This window comes from Apostichopus japonicus, chromosome 9 (assembly GCF_037975245.1).
Source record: "Apostichopus japonicus isolate 1M-3 chromosome 9, ASM3797524v1, whole genome shotgun sequence".
NCBI lineage: Eukaryota > Metazoa > Echinodermata > Holothuroidea > Aspidochirotida > Stichopodidae > Apostichopus > Apostichopus japonicus.
The window spans coordinates 22646355-22661085 of record NC_092569.1 but is presented as its reverse complement, the minus strand read 5'-3'; the positions used below and the strand labels follow the sequence as shown (position 1 = coordinate 22661085).

Sequence of the window (14731 nt, the reverse complement as noted above, 5' to 3'; positions counted from 1 at the left end):
GCACGTCACTCCGTCACCTTCGTAGTTTGGAGCGCAGTAACATTTACGGACACCGCTCCTCGTATCACAGGTTGCGTGATCACTACACTGGTAACTTGCCTCTACAATCTGGTTGTTCGTACAAGTTGATCTTTGTGTACATCTTGAATTGATGTAAAACTCGCCTTCCTAATTTAAGATATTCAGAGGGGGAAAAAACTAATATATGAATTATAACCAATTCAACATCTGCCTGACTGTTGTAGCAAAGGGTATGAACTGTAAACAAGTTTTATGAGGTATTTAGAGCCAACTCCAATGTTCTCGACATAGTGATTCGCCATTAAAATAAAAAAAGTAGCTAAAACATGTTGCATTGAAAGGTTTATCTCAACTTAACACTTAGGCTACAATTCTTTCTAATCGCAAGACTTTGGGTTAAAAAGTAAATAATGACTTTTTATGTAACATTTCTGAGGGAATGCACATCCGTATGAGTAGTATTATCAATCCCTTCTAAATGTAATACATCAATCGACTGACAGATATGCCTGCACGGGCGACGGAATTGGGGTCCATGATCCATGCCTAACCGCGATGCACACGCCACTCGGTTTACTGTAAATATATTGCGATAATCGACAATTTAACTATTTGAAGGTTTGCTTCAAATAATATGGACAATTCGTGAAGAGCAAAGTATTTAAAATGTCCTGAAAGAAATGTACTGACCCTTAATACACTTCCTTTGGCAGCAACGAAGCAGTTGTGGGTGCATGTCACTCCGTCCCCTTGGTAGTCTTCATTGCAGTAACATTTACGGACACCGCTCCTTTCATCACAGGTTGCCTGATCACTACACTGGTAACTCGCCTCTATAATATGGTTGTTCCTACAAGTTGATCTTCGTGTACAACTCGAATTGACGTAAAACTCGCCTTCCTAATTAAAGATATTCAGCAAAAAAAAATGAAATATCAATTCACAGTGAAAGGTATAAGGTTTCAACTGAGGGTGGTCAATTCAAACTTCTTATCGATTGATCTAGGTAAGGGTAGGAACCTTTAAGAAATTTAGATGCGGTCTTTGAAGCCAACTCGGATGAAGCAGGCTTTCCGGATTCGCTATAAAAAGGTAGCTATCAAACAATATATGAAGAGGAAAGCATTTAAAATGCCCCGAAAAAGCCGTACTGACCCTTAATACACCTCCTTTGTCAGCAACGAAGCAGTTGCATTGGTTCAGAGGGATACATCGCTCTTGCTGTATCAGATAATCACCGACACAAATACATTGCTCTGTTTCTGGGTGAGATGTAGCCGAGATGCAAGAGTCAGGGTCACCACAAGTCCTCTCACAGGTCTCATTGCTAAATATCTCATTAGCTGGACACCATTCAGGGATTATTCCTAGAGAACAGGAAATAATAAAATTAAAATGATATGAACCTGATAGAGAAACGAAGAATATGACATGTGGGAAAGAATAGGTTTATCATTCTGCCCTCTCATGTCATTCTTATATGAAGGTTAAAGGAAAAAACACACATTCAGAAACAGTTCGAATATATACAGAACAATATAAATCAGGAAGTGACTGTTCCTTATTCAACTTTATGTTAATATTTATTCAACATTACGAGATAATACTCCGTAATAATACTCCAACTGGTCTGAAACCATATAGTTATAGCTTACTTCTGTTTCCGAGTTTCCGCGGAGTTACTATACTACTTTTTGACAACAATGATTATTAATTACAACGTTGGTTGTTTTGATCAAACTGGGAGACGGACCTGTAAAAGTGTAAACATTCTGTTGTACACATGTTAGATACGGTTCCCTGTTCAGAACCAAGGTTAGTGTTGAGTACGAAGCAGTAATGTAGTTAGTGCGTAATCACAATTCAGCTATAGGAGGCCATTTCGAAATCTAGTATAGATAGATATTAATGCAATATTAATATTTCAACATATCATTTATATCATATCATGTTGTAACCGCTACTATATGTAGTTTAGCACCATTGTACTCGCTGGCATACTCTATGTAAACTCTTACTATATGTATTGTGGCGTTTATTCAAGCTAAGAAAAATGTTTGACATGTCAATTTTACTTCCAAAAGATCAATTCGTTCTCAGAATAAACCTTTCAGTTTATGCACATTTACTTTCGACATTTAATAAACAAATACGATTTATTTTGGCTTTATGTTTAATAAGAATGTAAACGACACTTACCATCTGATATTTCGAATGTACCTAAACTAGATATATGATAATCCCCCCCATTCATCTGAGATACGAAACTCGTCGTATGTTACATAGTAAGTATCTCCAGCAACGTTCTCAAAATCCATTCGCAGTTGGTACCGCTTTTGATTTGTTAAGAATGCAAGTTTCTCATTTCCAATCCAAAACTCACTCCCTAGAAAGCCAAAGCCATTTCTGAAATCTTTCCAACTTCTATTGAAATTGACGGAATCTGATCTTCGGCGCTGTAATAGCTATGACGAATACCAAAGAAGTTAAGCGTTAACTAGGACGTTATTACAAATTAATTATTCGTTCCCTACCGCAAGGGATATGTTGCTAACATTTGTAACAGAAATTAGAACTTATATATATATATATATATATCTTCAAATTGTAGTGTAGGCTAAAAGGCTTACAGTTTTCTTGGAAGATGAACTACACTGGACTTAATTTCAAAATGTATAAAAATAATTGATTCAAATTTTGCTTCAATAAAAAGATTCAATTTGATTTTTTTTTTACATCACTTTGTATTGCTGTAAGCAAAATTGAAGTAAATTTGTTTAAAACTAGTTAAAGTTGAACATGGGACATCAAGTAATGAACTATGGCATACCGTCCATCCACCAGTATCAAGACCATTATCACAGTACGCCTCAAACGGTTCCGGATAGCCATCTGGTTTAATAGCGTACACTTCAGATGAATTATGGGTAGGGGAACAGGCAGTCGATACTTCTCTGCAATCTCTCGAATACGCAGGTTGTTGAAAAACAAAGTATGTAAAACCTGAATGGAAAGTAATACAATGTTAACATTTTATTGCGATTTCAAAATCATTAGTTAACGAAAATAGCATTTTGAGCCAATTGTTATAAACATGGCTTTGTTTCTTTGAGAGTTATGGTAATAGATTATTCTTTATGCCAATTATTACTCAACTACCGTAGAGAGAAAGATATCGCGACTAATATTAAATAAGGTAACCGTGATTGGATTCTCATATGTAACTGTTTTGAAAATAATTACGTTAACATAAAATTCAAAGACCATTTAAATCAAATGTTTTCGTAGCTATCAATCGTATCCATATCAGATCAAAAGACTAATGAAAACAGTCAAATTTCATTTAACGTACATGAAAAACTATCGATGTAGCACATTGGACATGAAAAGATCGACAAGACACGACTCAGAGAAACAATCTCATAAAAGTTGTTTGGAAATGTCGACAAGATCGAAAACCAACACATCTAGAGCGACCACTTAGGAACCAACATTTCCAGCCATTAAAGTTGGTCAACTGAGGTGTTTACATTTGTAATACATAAGTGATATAGCTTACTGAGGTTACTTTTTATCAAAAGTTAAATCATATAGCATAACAACTACACCTACCTGAAGATCTTCTGTCGGCACCAACGAATTCCTGTGTAATAAAATACATTTAGTGAATGCATTACAAGACATAAAGAGTGATGTAGTCAACACTAAGCAGGATCAGATTAAATCTAATGTCAATGTCTAATGAAAACAGTTCGAGGAAAAGAAAGAACATTTCGCAAACTGGTCCAAAATATGTTAGCTTAAAACAAATTTAGTCGATTTGAACTTTGGTAAATTCTCCGTATCACCACTTTTAATGATGTTTTTTTTTTGTCTACATTCCATATCGAATTGACAGGTCAATGATCACTTACAGAGTACAACTTTCTTCCAGGAAACATTAGATTATCGGCATTTTTCCGGTTTTACAGCTACTCTGGCACATGATATGTAAGTTCGAGTAAAGAACAAAGGCAATAGCTGGCTGCTTCCTTAAACAGCTTTGTTGCTTAATGCAGACAGATGTTCTTTGTTCAAGTTATTTTTTGAAATAAGAACATTTCAGAAATATGTTGTAACGCATTTGTGTTTATCAGTCATTAATAACACGTAAGGATCTGTAACATCGTCCCAGCTAGTATTGTTGGAATAAGGTTACCGTGTCTTGATACTTACTGTGCACAATTAAACTCTGAGATTTGAAAGGTGTCAATTTACTAGTAAGGTAAGTTCATAGCCACAGATATTTATACCTTACGAATCAAAAAAATGCAGTAGTGCGGCAGAAGCTCGGCTAAGATTCTCTTTAATAACTTTGTTGCTAGTGTTGTGCCGATATCGACAATATCGGTTTTGGCCGATATCCTATATGTCAATCCCATATCGGCCCGATACCGAAACCGATAGTTTTAAACACCCAGAATGAAGGTCAAATTGCACTTAAATCATCCGTTAGTATATAGAGTATCAAACATATCATCGGCTTATGATCGTATTTACAACTCAACTCAGTAACAACTTGTTTAACTCTTATTTGCGGGAAAAAAGGCATACTCTATAACATGAGTCCTGTCATAAATAAACGATCATATTCCCCACCAAGTTAATATGCATGAAAATGTGTGCTAGCATTTTTTTGTGGAAAAACACAAGCCTATCCTTCCTGTTTCTTCTGTTGCACTATTCGTTACTCTGTTTGACCAACTATGTTCAACACTTAGGCTGCAAGTCTGATACAAACTGCCTTCAAATTAAGCCACGAATTTATTAGCAAAAATGACATCGTGTGATGAATAAGCCAATTTAATGTAGAAAAGACATTAGCATATCCCGGCTAAGAACTTTAACTACTCCTTGCGTTTAACAGAACGAAAGCGATGTTCTTCGGTTTTCTAATCTCCGTAGACAATTATGTCATTCCATTAGCCGGCTATACAAACAACTAAGCCTAGCCAAAATTAGCAAGTGCTTCGTGTGTGAAATATTTCGTAAACCAATCGGCAACAAATTGTGATACGCAAACTTGATTTCCAAAATACGATCTTTTCACCAGTCACTGATGTTTTAACATACTGCATCCATGATACTCTTGCAGCTTGTTATAACTTTTATAACGTGTTATAACTTTTAATCTCAGCGGAGGACTGATATGCTACTATTGTAGTTATATACGTATAGTCACATACGTTAAGTTACTATTCTAAATATGCAATTGCATATTACAGCGGCCAGACTGGTGAACATGTTGCCATGATGTAGAAAATATATAAGCGTATTCAGACTAAGAAATTTTACTTCCAATTGTGTATAACGGAGCCACCGGCAACAAATTGTAATACGCAAATGTAATTCTCACATATATTAAAATAAGTTACTTAAGTTTGACCGCGGTGCCTTGTTAGTAGGTCCGACTATGCAGTGTTTACAAGTTTGATTGTACAAAGAGTTATTGTATTCTTGCCAAGAATATTTGCAAGGGCAAATATTTGTCATCGGGTAAGTTCAGTTTGAATTATGATGATGTGTTCAATTGTATAATACAGCGGACAGACTGGTGAAAGTTACATTAATCCGCGACAACCGGTATGTATGTATCGTTAAGTGGCCTTTATGGTTTGCTTACAGATCGATATATCGTCAGATCGTTAAATATCTTTCAGAATATGCGCCATGTATATATAACCAGCTGATTGGCACAGTGACTACTTGGTATTAATCGAAATCGAAACTGAGGAGCTTTTTTTCATGCAATATTATAACGAAAACTTAAGAAAAAGGTATTCTTCCACGAAACCTGCTAAATGTTGTGGATATCACTTTTGAATCGTGCTGACCCAAAATTGCACACATTCAATAATAGAAGGACCTGCAACTTGTTTACAATCGACGTACCACAGAGAAAAAAATAAAGAGCAGAAATCGAAATCGGCTCCAACAATATAGGTCATTCTCGCATGTATTACACACGCACAAACTGTGGAAAAGTTCAAATTGCAAATCTGTCAAGTAGTCCTTTTACAGAGAATGACATCGAACTAGATTGGAAGTCTGATTAACAAGGAAATGTTTGACTTGATCAAGTCCCCACAGGTGGAATTAGATCCCAAAATGACAGGGACATTAAGATGGATGATATTTTGCTACTTACATTACAACGCATATTGGTCATAAATACCAAACGTTTGTATAATAAATTCCATGATCATTGCATAATGATTGTGGCCCACATTTCATACTAACTGAAAAATCTACAGAAGGCCCGGTTCTGGATCCTCACATGACGACAAAAAATATTCTTCCCGAAACAACTTTGGTTGAGCACCATTCACACGATATATGCAATATGGTAAAAGTACGTTATGGCACATAAAAACAACGTTAACGAGTTTTTGGAAATATAGCCAACAATTTATGTTATCGTAATGTTATTCAGGAAAATGAACGAACTACACTGTGTGAGAAGTTACTGTTCTATCTGTATACAACATTGTGTTTATTATCACAGTAAGTTGAGTATCACATATTGTGTTTTTCTTGTATACATTACTCGTTTGAACGATAGCCACAAAATATCAAATGGAGGAATTTAATTAGGTATCTTTAAACATATCAGTAAACCGAAAGTTTTTCAAGCGAATTATTACCATACATGGAGTAGTTATAAGCGTTATGACAATACTTTCTAGTTTTTGCAACGTGTTAGAAAAAAAAACATTTAAATACAGTGTAATAGATTTGATATTGTTTAATTTAAAAAAGTCTATCATATATGGGTTTTCTTAATTATAAGGAGTATTTCCTTTTGTATACTGAAATATTTCACATGTTAATTTAAAACGAAACACGAAACGTTAAGGTTTGTACTACACCGACCAGCCACATGTTAACACGAAAGGAAGGTGCAAGTCGGGTTGAAGGGAGGGAGAGATGGAGAACAGCGAAGAGGGAGAGTGTGGGTGGGGATCGGTGACTACTCCCATCGTATACATGTTATAGAGATAGAGTATATTTTCAGTGGGAAATCTGGGCATTAACTATGAACGACGACCTACATGAGAATATCTTCGCGTTAGTTTTACATTTAATTCCTGTATTCAAATTGAAATTTTTAAGCGTTACCTAGTTTGCCAAAACCAAGTATGTTTACATGATCGTCACGACTTTATGGAGTATCTTATGTAAAAATTAAAGTAATCTACGGTATTTGTGATTAGAGAATTTACAAATAAATTAGAGAAAAACCGTCTTTCTCGAAGTAGTTTATTTCCAAATTTTATATATCACCTAGTAACTATTTTTTCACGATTGTATATATATATATATATATATATATATATATATATATATATATATATATATATATATATAATATATATATACGTAAAATATTTAAATTCTTTATACAATGACCTAGCCTGTAATAATCCAAAGTTTTACAAAAACATCACATTGGATTGTCATTTAAATGTTGGTGAATTAGATTATGTCAAAAGTAGGATTTTCAATAAAAATTTAACATATGTTTTGGTGAAATGTTCTTGCTCCAATTATGTTGTATTATTTATACTCTTTTTTGGGGCTTTATAGATTTATCCTTATTTGAATTAAAAAAATGACAAAACAATAAACCATGCATTAAGGTATTCATAATCAACATGACATTGAAATGAAAATGGAAAAGTATAATTATATAAGGCAAGCAGCCAGAATGAGCATCATGTTATCGTTGTGTTAGAAATGTTCTCTGCATCTGCACTGAGTTATTCTGCTAGTTATATGACCTTTATTTTCATTTTTATTTTAATGATAGAATGAAATTGTGAATTTGCCTGTCGCATTTTTTCCAAAATATGGCCTATATTACAAACTACAATGTAACAAACTGATTTAATACATGAAAACATACAATTTTCAGTGAAATTGATTTATTTGAAGAGGCATTTATATGGTTTTGAAAGGTTTGGTGGTGTGACTAGTTGTCTGGACTCAAAAACTAAGGAAACATCTTGCTACGAATATATTTTGAGTATAATTTTATGCAAATAACTATTATTTTCCCTCAGACTTCACATTGCTCTGTTTAGAGATTAGTATTGCAACTCAAAGAATTAAACGAGAAAATCGAAACTAATAACAACACTGATAATTATTTTACATTATTCGAATGACTCAAAGAGGTAATTCAGATGTTACCAAAATGGCAATTTATAAGGTCTTATCAAACAAACGTAAACGTATAAGTAACGTCTATGGCATTGGAAAGCGACTTCCAATATGTTTATTCTTCTAGGTTATACAATTAAAGATCATGTTCGTAAAAAAACAGTATTATTTTTTATACAATGCTCTTAAAAGACTATTAATAGTTATTATCATCAACAAATCACTACTGCTTACTAGACTTCCACGTTTCTGCACATTTCATTATACTAGCGCGACACGTCAATTCGAGATACACAGTTAATCAAGTCTCACACATACGACATTTAATTCTTTTTAGGTGTTTCATTTTAACCTACGAGAATTGAAACAGTATTTCAAAACGTGCAATGTTCATGAAAGTGAGTTAAACAAAAATGCATTTTATCGTTTCTTGCATTAATAAATTGATAGTAATATGAGCATATTTAGAGATGTGCACATTGTTTGTACTTTTTATTTTTAGGTAACGATATATCAAAATATCTCAATTAAGTTTTCCATTCACTACCAAAATCTAATTTTCTTTCTTTGAAGTTTCCCGTTATCTTGGTATTGTAAGAGGACATTAAGTCTGGGTGTAAAGGAGTTACCTCTGGTCAAGTGATACTACTTTTCGTTTTGACATTTTTCATTGAGGAAATAATTGTGATCTCGACTTGTGATATCAATCATATTGAACTGTCAATTAGAAAGTCATTCAATAGGAGACGTTCTTAACAACTTTATCATTTTAAAATGTCTTACATTTCCTCTGCTCTTATATCTATCAACTTTAAAAATTGCGGTTAAAATAATTATTGTTATCAAGTTAACAAAGTTGAGTATCGTGATTATAATTACTATAAATTTCGAACAATATATATAACTGAAGGAAGAATAAAATGACAAGAAAACACAGAAAGAGAGAACAAATGTATGCTAGCCACTCATATCGCAGGAGACATTTCTAACGATCGCGTACCATTCCTTTGTGGAAGCAATATAAAGCAACAACGTAGTGTCTGAAAACAGCCGTAGCGCTAACAAGAAATGGAATTGTTATTATTCTGGTTGTGTTAAAGTAGTTGTTTCTTTGATAATCCGTTCTGCAATAAATCCGTTTAATCTAAGTTGACTATTTTCAGCATTAATCTCGTATATATCATTTTATAATTTCCTTAAATTAGTTTTAAATTAAATTGACGTGTATATCAGTTAGTTTTAATTAAACTTATTGTTATTCAACCTTGTTTCCTTGAAAATGTGCATGTCCAAAAGTAGTGATCTTTATTGTTATGTTTTTCAAATGCATATCAAAATATCTTTTTGTCTTGTTGCAGATTGTTTTTCAAACATTGCTACTTAAATAACGGTATCTTTTAAAGTGATATCGATGAGCATGTGGAGGAAGTAAAAATGTAGGTGTTCCCTTAGAAAATGTAAAGCTGCAAATTTCGCGTTTGGATGATAGTTTAGAGAAATATTTTCAAACTTAAAACTAAGCATTGCTTCAAATTTGATTCAATTGATCACCTACACCCTTTGAAGTTATAGTTTTATAGTTTTGCTCACAGTAGTTACCCAACTGTTGACTATTTGTATTTGAAGTTAATTTAAGCATTTTTGTGATGAATTATGACATATTTGGCGTTAGATTAGTCAACACAGATGTAGCTTTAATGTATTCATAATGATAACTTGGACGAAGACAAGCAATAACGGGTCTGTTTGGAAATCATATCAAAATAACAGAGCTGACAAAAGGAAGTTGTCTCTATACAGACGAGAATCAAGTGATTCGTTTATATTTAATAACAAAAAGGAAAATATAAGCAAAGCATAATAAATAAATCAAGACAAACAACATTAGAAACACATAACCATACAAAAAGTACCGACTATGGTTTGTATCGATAGGGAATCCCATGTCTGGATATTTAACGAGAAGAAACATTTTAACTTATGAATCTAGAAAATACTGGATTTTATACTTTAGCTTTTAGTTATCACTGGAATAATTGAATTTCAAAGTGTCAGTTATTGTACTTGTAAAAATTATGAAATTTGAATTTGTAAATTGATTAAAGTACTTGCTAATTAAGTACAATAATCCATAAGATGAAATGAAGGAGTTTTTGAACGTGTTGATATGTACCCCAGAAAGGTGGGCTTGGCTATTGGAAGGGTAACCTTGTGCACTGATGTGCTGTAAAGGATATGTGGAGAGCGATATACTCATAGTTTGAAAAGAGAATGATATTTCCTTGTCATATCACGAAACGTGGTTGACTTTGATAAATTGGTGTTTAACGTAATTCGCTTAAGATGTATGAAATAGCTATTCTTCTAAGTATTTTACATGTAAGCAAAAATTAGAGAATACTTTATTTAGGCATGGAAAACCAATTTGATCTAATTTAGTATTTTCCAGTATGTGTGGTTCAATTAAAGACGTTTTGTTATATGTCGAAACACTGTTGTTCTTTCGCAATGTTAAAAATTCTAAGTATTTTAAATTGAAGGCCTTTCTTACTGAATTTCATCAGGTATTTTTATCGATGTTTTCCTATTTATTGGAAGAAGTTTTTTCTTCAGTTTGTCACATCATTTAATTTAAACAGAGTTAGCTCAGCAACACAACTTGTTATTTTCGAAACAGTCAGGAAATATTCAGTGGTAAAATATTAAAAATATTAAATAATAGAAAGACTTACCATTTCTGTTCCAAACGAGTTCCAAATCGTCAAAACAGTCAAACAAACATTGAAAAGCATTTCCATGATTTCTAATCTGTAGAAATGTCACGCGAAAATATTATCGATGAAGTGCAAGATGACAAATGGCATAGGTCTCTCTTTAGAGGTGATCAACTCCCTACTGAAATGACCTTAGTAGTTGTATGGATGTCCATTAAAGCCATCGTTTTATTTGAAATATGGTTTTGATTGTAAGTACAGCTCATACTAGAAAATGATGTATATTGGCCTTTGTGTTTATAAGGCTAGTGGTCATGCGCAATCTAATTTAATATTATTTGTAGCTATTTGCATCTTGAACTTTCACTCAATATATAGTAGAGTGAGCTTCATTTGCATAATGTTGAATTGTCCTTGTTCCCATCAGTGAAGCATAAAACCGGTTGTATACTCATTGAATATCATGTCTCTGGTTCCAAGGACATCAATGATATTGCAATTCAATGTCTTTTAATGTATTTGGTTTTTAAAACGAGTATCAATTACGATGCTACGTTTTAATTTTATTACATTCAGTGTAGTTTATGATCAAGGTTTTTGTAATTGTGCGTAGTTGTGACGTCAATTCTACCAAACCGATGAAAAGAGTAGGAATGCTGATATACTTGTCCTGGTTAGGCTGGTACTATCCATATTTTTAAGAACCCTATTATATTGTTAGTTCAGTTACAACGCTTTTGGTATGGAGGCAAAATTATCGAAGGACAGGAAGTGATACTACTAATCAGCAATAAACAACATGCAGACATACATACAACATGCATACATGTACAGCACTATATAACATGCAACATATATATATATATATATATATATATAACATGCATGAACTAGTATAATGGATCTATACCGTGTTATATACTGCATTGTCTATTCTACACTATCACTATGTATGTATATATATCTAAAAAACACAGTTTGGAACATTCGAAGTTTGTCAATGGTTGGTGCTATATGAACAAAACTTCCTTGTTTAATGATTCCTACGTCATACCCTGTTTGCGGAATCGAGTATCCTCACATCTGATTGATGTCAGCTATTTTGCTGGGCTTTGACTGAATTGTTATTATCTGTAACAATCACATCCATACTGACTGTAAATATTAAGATATTGAATCTAAGGAGCTTGTTTTGACATTTAAAAAGGTACGTTGATATCAGATAACAAACCTCTCTTTTAATTGAAATAACTTCTGTTAACCAGTTTATTTTAATTTGTGGCAAGGGAGGCCCAAGGGGCTATAAAACAAGTCAACAATGCAGAAGAGAGACGAGTGGCCATTAGAAGGCTAGACGTGAGACCTAATTTGTTCCACGGTAGCAAACCAAACGTAAAAGTGTTCTCAAAATCATTCTAGCTCAGCTGAATTATTTCAGATGAGCTATGGCGATTGCGCATGCTGCGAAATTTCTGTCACTTTTTCCACCTTGCTTGAATGACTGCCATATTGTCATTTTTCATTCGATTTGACTGACCGTTTGTCAGAGATTTGTGTAACTTCAGCTTCTTGATATGCAATCATATTTTTTAGGTCATTTGAGTTCACAAGAGATACTTTTCTGATCCTCCAAGAAGTGTCGTTCAAATCTGCTGAAATGTTATGGAAGTAATGTTTGAATAATGGCGAACCAAACTTGTTTGGAAGAAATGTTTGTGTCGTCATCTATGGGCCCAAAACCGGGCCTTGTTTTACAACTATTTACTATACATGACCAGCATGCACTTCATGTGTTTAGCAAAATGTCTTCAAACTTAATTTTACCGTCATTTTGCGAAATAATTTCATCCATGGGAGACTTGACCATGTCAAATATTACTTGTTATTCAGACTTCCAATCTAATTCGATGTCATTCTCTGTAAAAGGACTAATTGACAGATTTGCAATTTGAACTTGTTCACAGTTTGTGTGTGTAATACATGCAGGCTTCCTATCTAGTTTGATGTTCTACTCTGTACAAGGACTACTTGGCAGTTGTTGGAGTTGATTTTTTCGTCATTCTTTCTATGTAGATGTACAATAGTAAGAAGTTGTGCTCCATCTTTTTTTTTTTGCACTGACCTTATGAATATTAATGAGTTAATAGGGTCAAACATAAAAATCTTTACATTGCTATAACTCCGAAACCGTGAGTCGGACTGTAGACAAACTTGTGGGGTGTTGTTGTTGGTTAATAACTAGCACATGTAGGCCAAGATTTATATTTCCACATATGATGTATTTTGGGACACATTTCTTAGCCCGAATTAGTGGGCCCCAATATATTTGGGACCATTTAGGCCCACCTTTTCTTTACATTGCAATAACTCCGCAACCGTAAGTCAAACCTAGACTACAGTTGTTGGTTAATAGCTCGTACATTTAGGCCATCTTGGCTTGAACAAATCCGGACCCGTTTTTAGACCGGTGGCCCAAATTTGATTTCTACGTTAAAAGCATGTTGAGGCATAATTTTTGGGCCTGGATACTTTTAAGACCACTTTGACTCACATTTTGGAGAGTGCAATTTTTTTGAGGAAACTATATTTTGAGCCACATTGAGCCAATTATTTTTGTAACCCCTTTTTTTTAGATAGGCGCAAAATATTATCGGGTCCCTATTTTTTGGGAGATGCCAAATTTTAAATTTGCATCAACTCCACAACCTTAAATCAGACTGTATCCAAACTTTGAATGTAGTTGTGTTAGTAATAATATTTAATAATATTTTAATATTTTACTTACTTGTAATTATTTAGATACAAAAGCGCCTGTTTGGGCTATTCTTCAACAATCGCTCCATATGGTGTGTATCGTAGTAATCCACGCAAAAAGAAGAATTTGAGTGATATTAATATTTCAATAGCCATTCCGGCTTTCAAGATATTCCATGTTAATGTGTATGGGAATATTTTTAACACTTTACCATAGCCATTTTCAATACCTCTTATCCCTCACGCATCATCGCACGAAAGAAAATTTATAACAACGTAAACAACGTTCCGACAATGTTAACTAATTGATTGAAAATGATTGAAATATATATGACAGTATTCCTAATGTATCCCAATCCAACACATCACTGTACAATTTTATTATATAAACAAAGGTGGCGTATACAACACTTGAAATCAAAACATCTTTATTCACATATATGTGATTGGTAATTGTCAAATATCCATGAATATTTATTTGTATATCCTATTTTCGGTGAAAATCGATATGTCCGATTACAGGAATTGCTAGCAGTATGGGACGCCGTATAATGTGTTACCAAATTGCTACCAGTACTTCAAAGTGATTTTTGTTGTGTTAGAGGGTGCGTCATAACACAAACATAAGCAGGTAGAAATATTCTAAACGTCTTTGGAATGGTATTTATTTATATTGATCGAGAAGTTTTTCAGCAACAATAATGGTAAGGACTTTCATTGGCTACTTTGTACAAAAACCTAGACGGAATGGGAGAAAATCATGAAGATCACGAGAGAAATTTAATAATATTCCGACAATGAGTAATAATTGGCGAATTAACTTAAATAATGATAGAAATGTGTTTGAATGAACGCTTATCATTAATAATAAGTATGAGGTGATAGCTCTACTCCAACATGTCGTTAACAGCGCCTTCTTACTTGTTGTAGTATTACAATTAGAGATAATAAAGACATATGTTTGTACAATTTTGACCAAATCATCATGTACTATACACCCATCGATACCATGCAGTGTAACTCACGGCATATATGCGACT

General features: G+C 33.5%; 2 protein-coding genes across 2 annotated transcripts in view; both read right to left on the bottom strand.

Moving 5' to 3' along the window:
* Positions 1–14731, bottom strand: part of LOC139973996 (fibrinogen-like protein A) — a 162059-nt gene that overhangs the window by 63814 nt on the left and 83514 nt on the right. The window lies entirely within an intron of this gene.
* The window catches only part of LOC139973989 (uncharacterized), a 128673-nt gene that overhangs the window by 37267 nt on the left and 76675 nt on the right, over positions 1–14731 (bottom strand). The window lies entirely within an intron of this gene.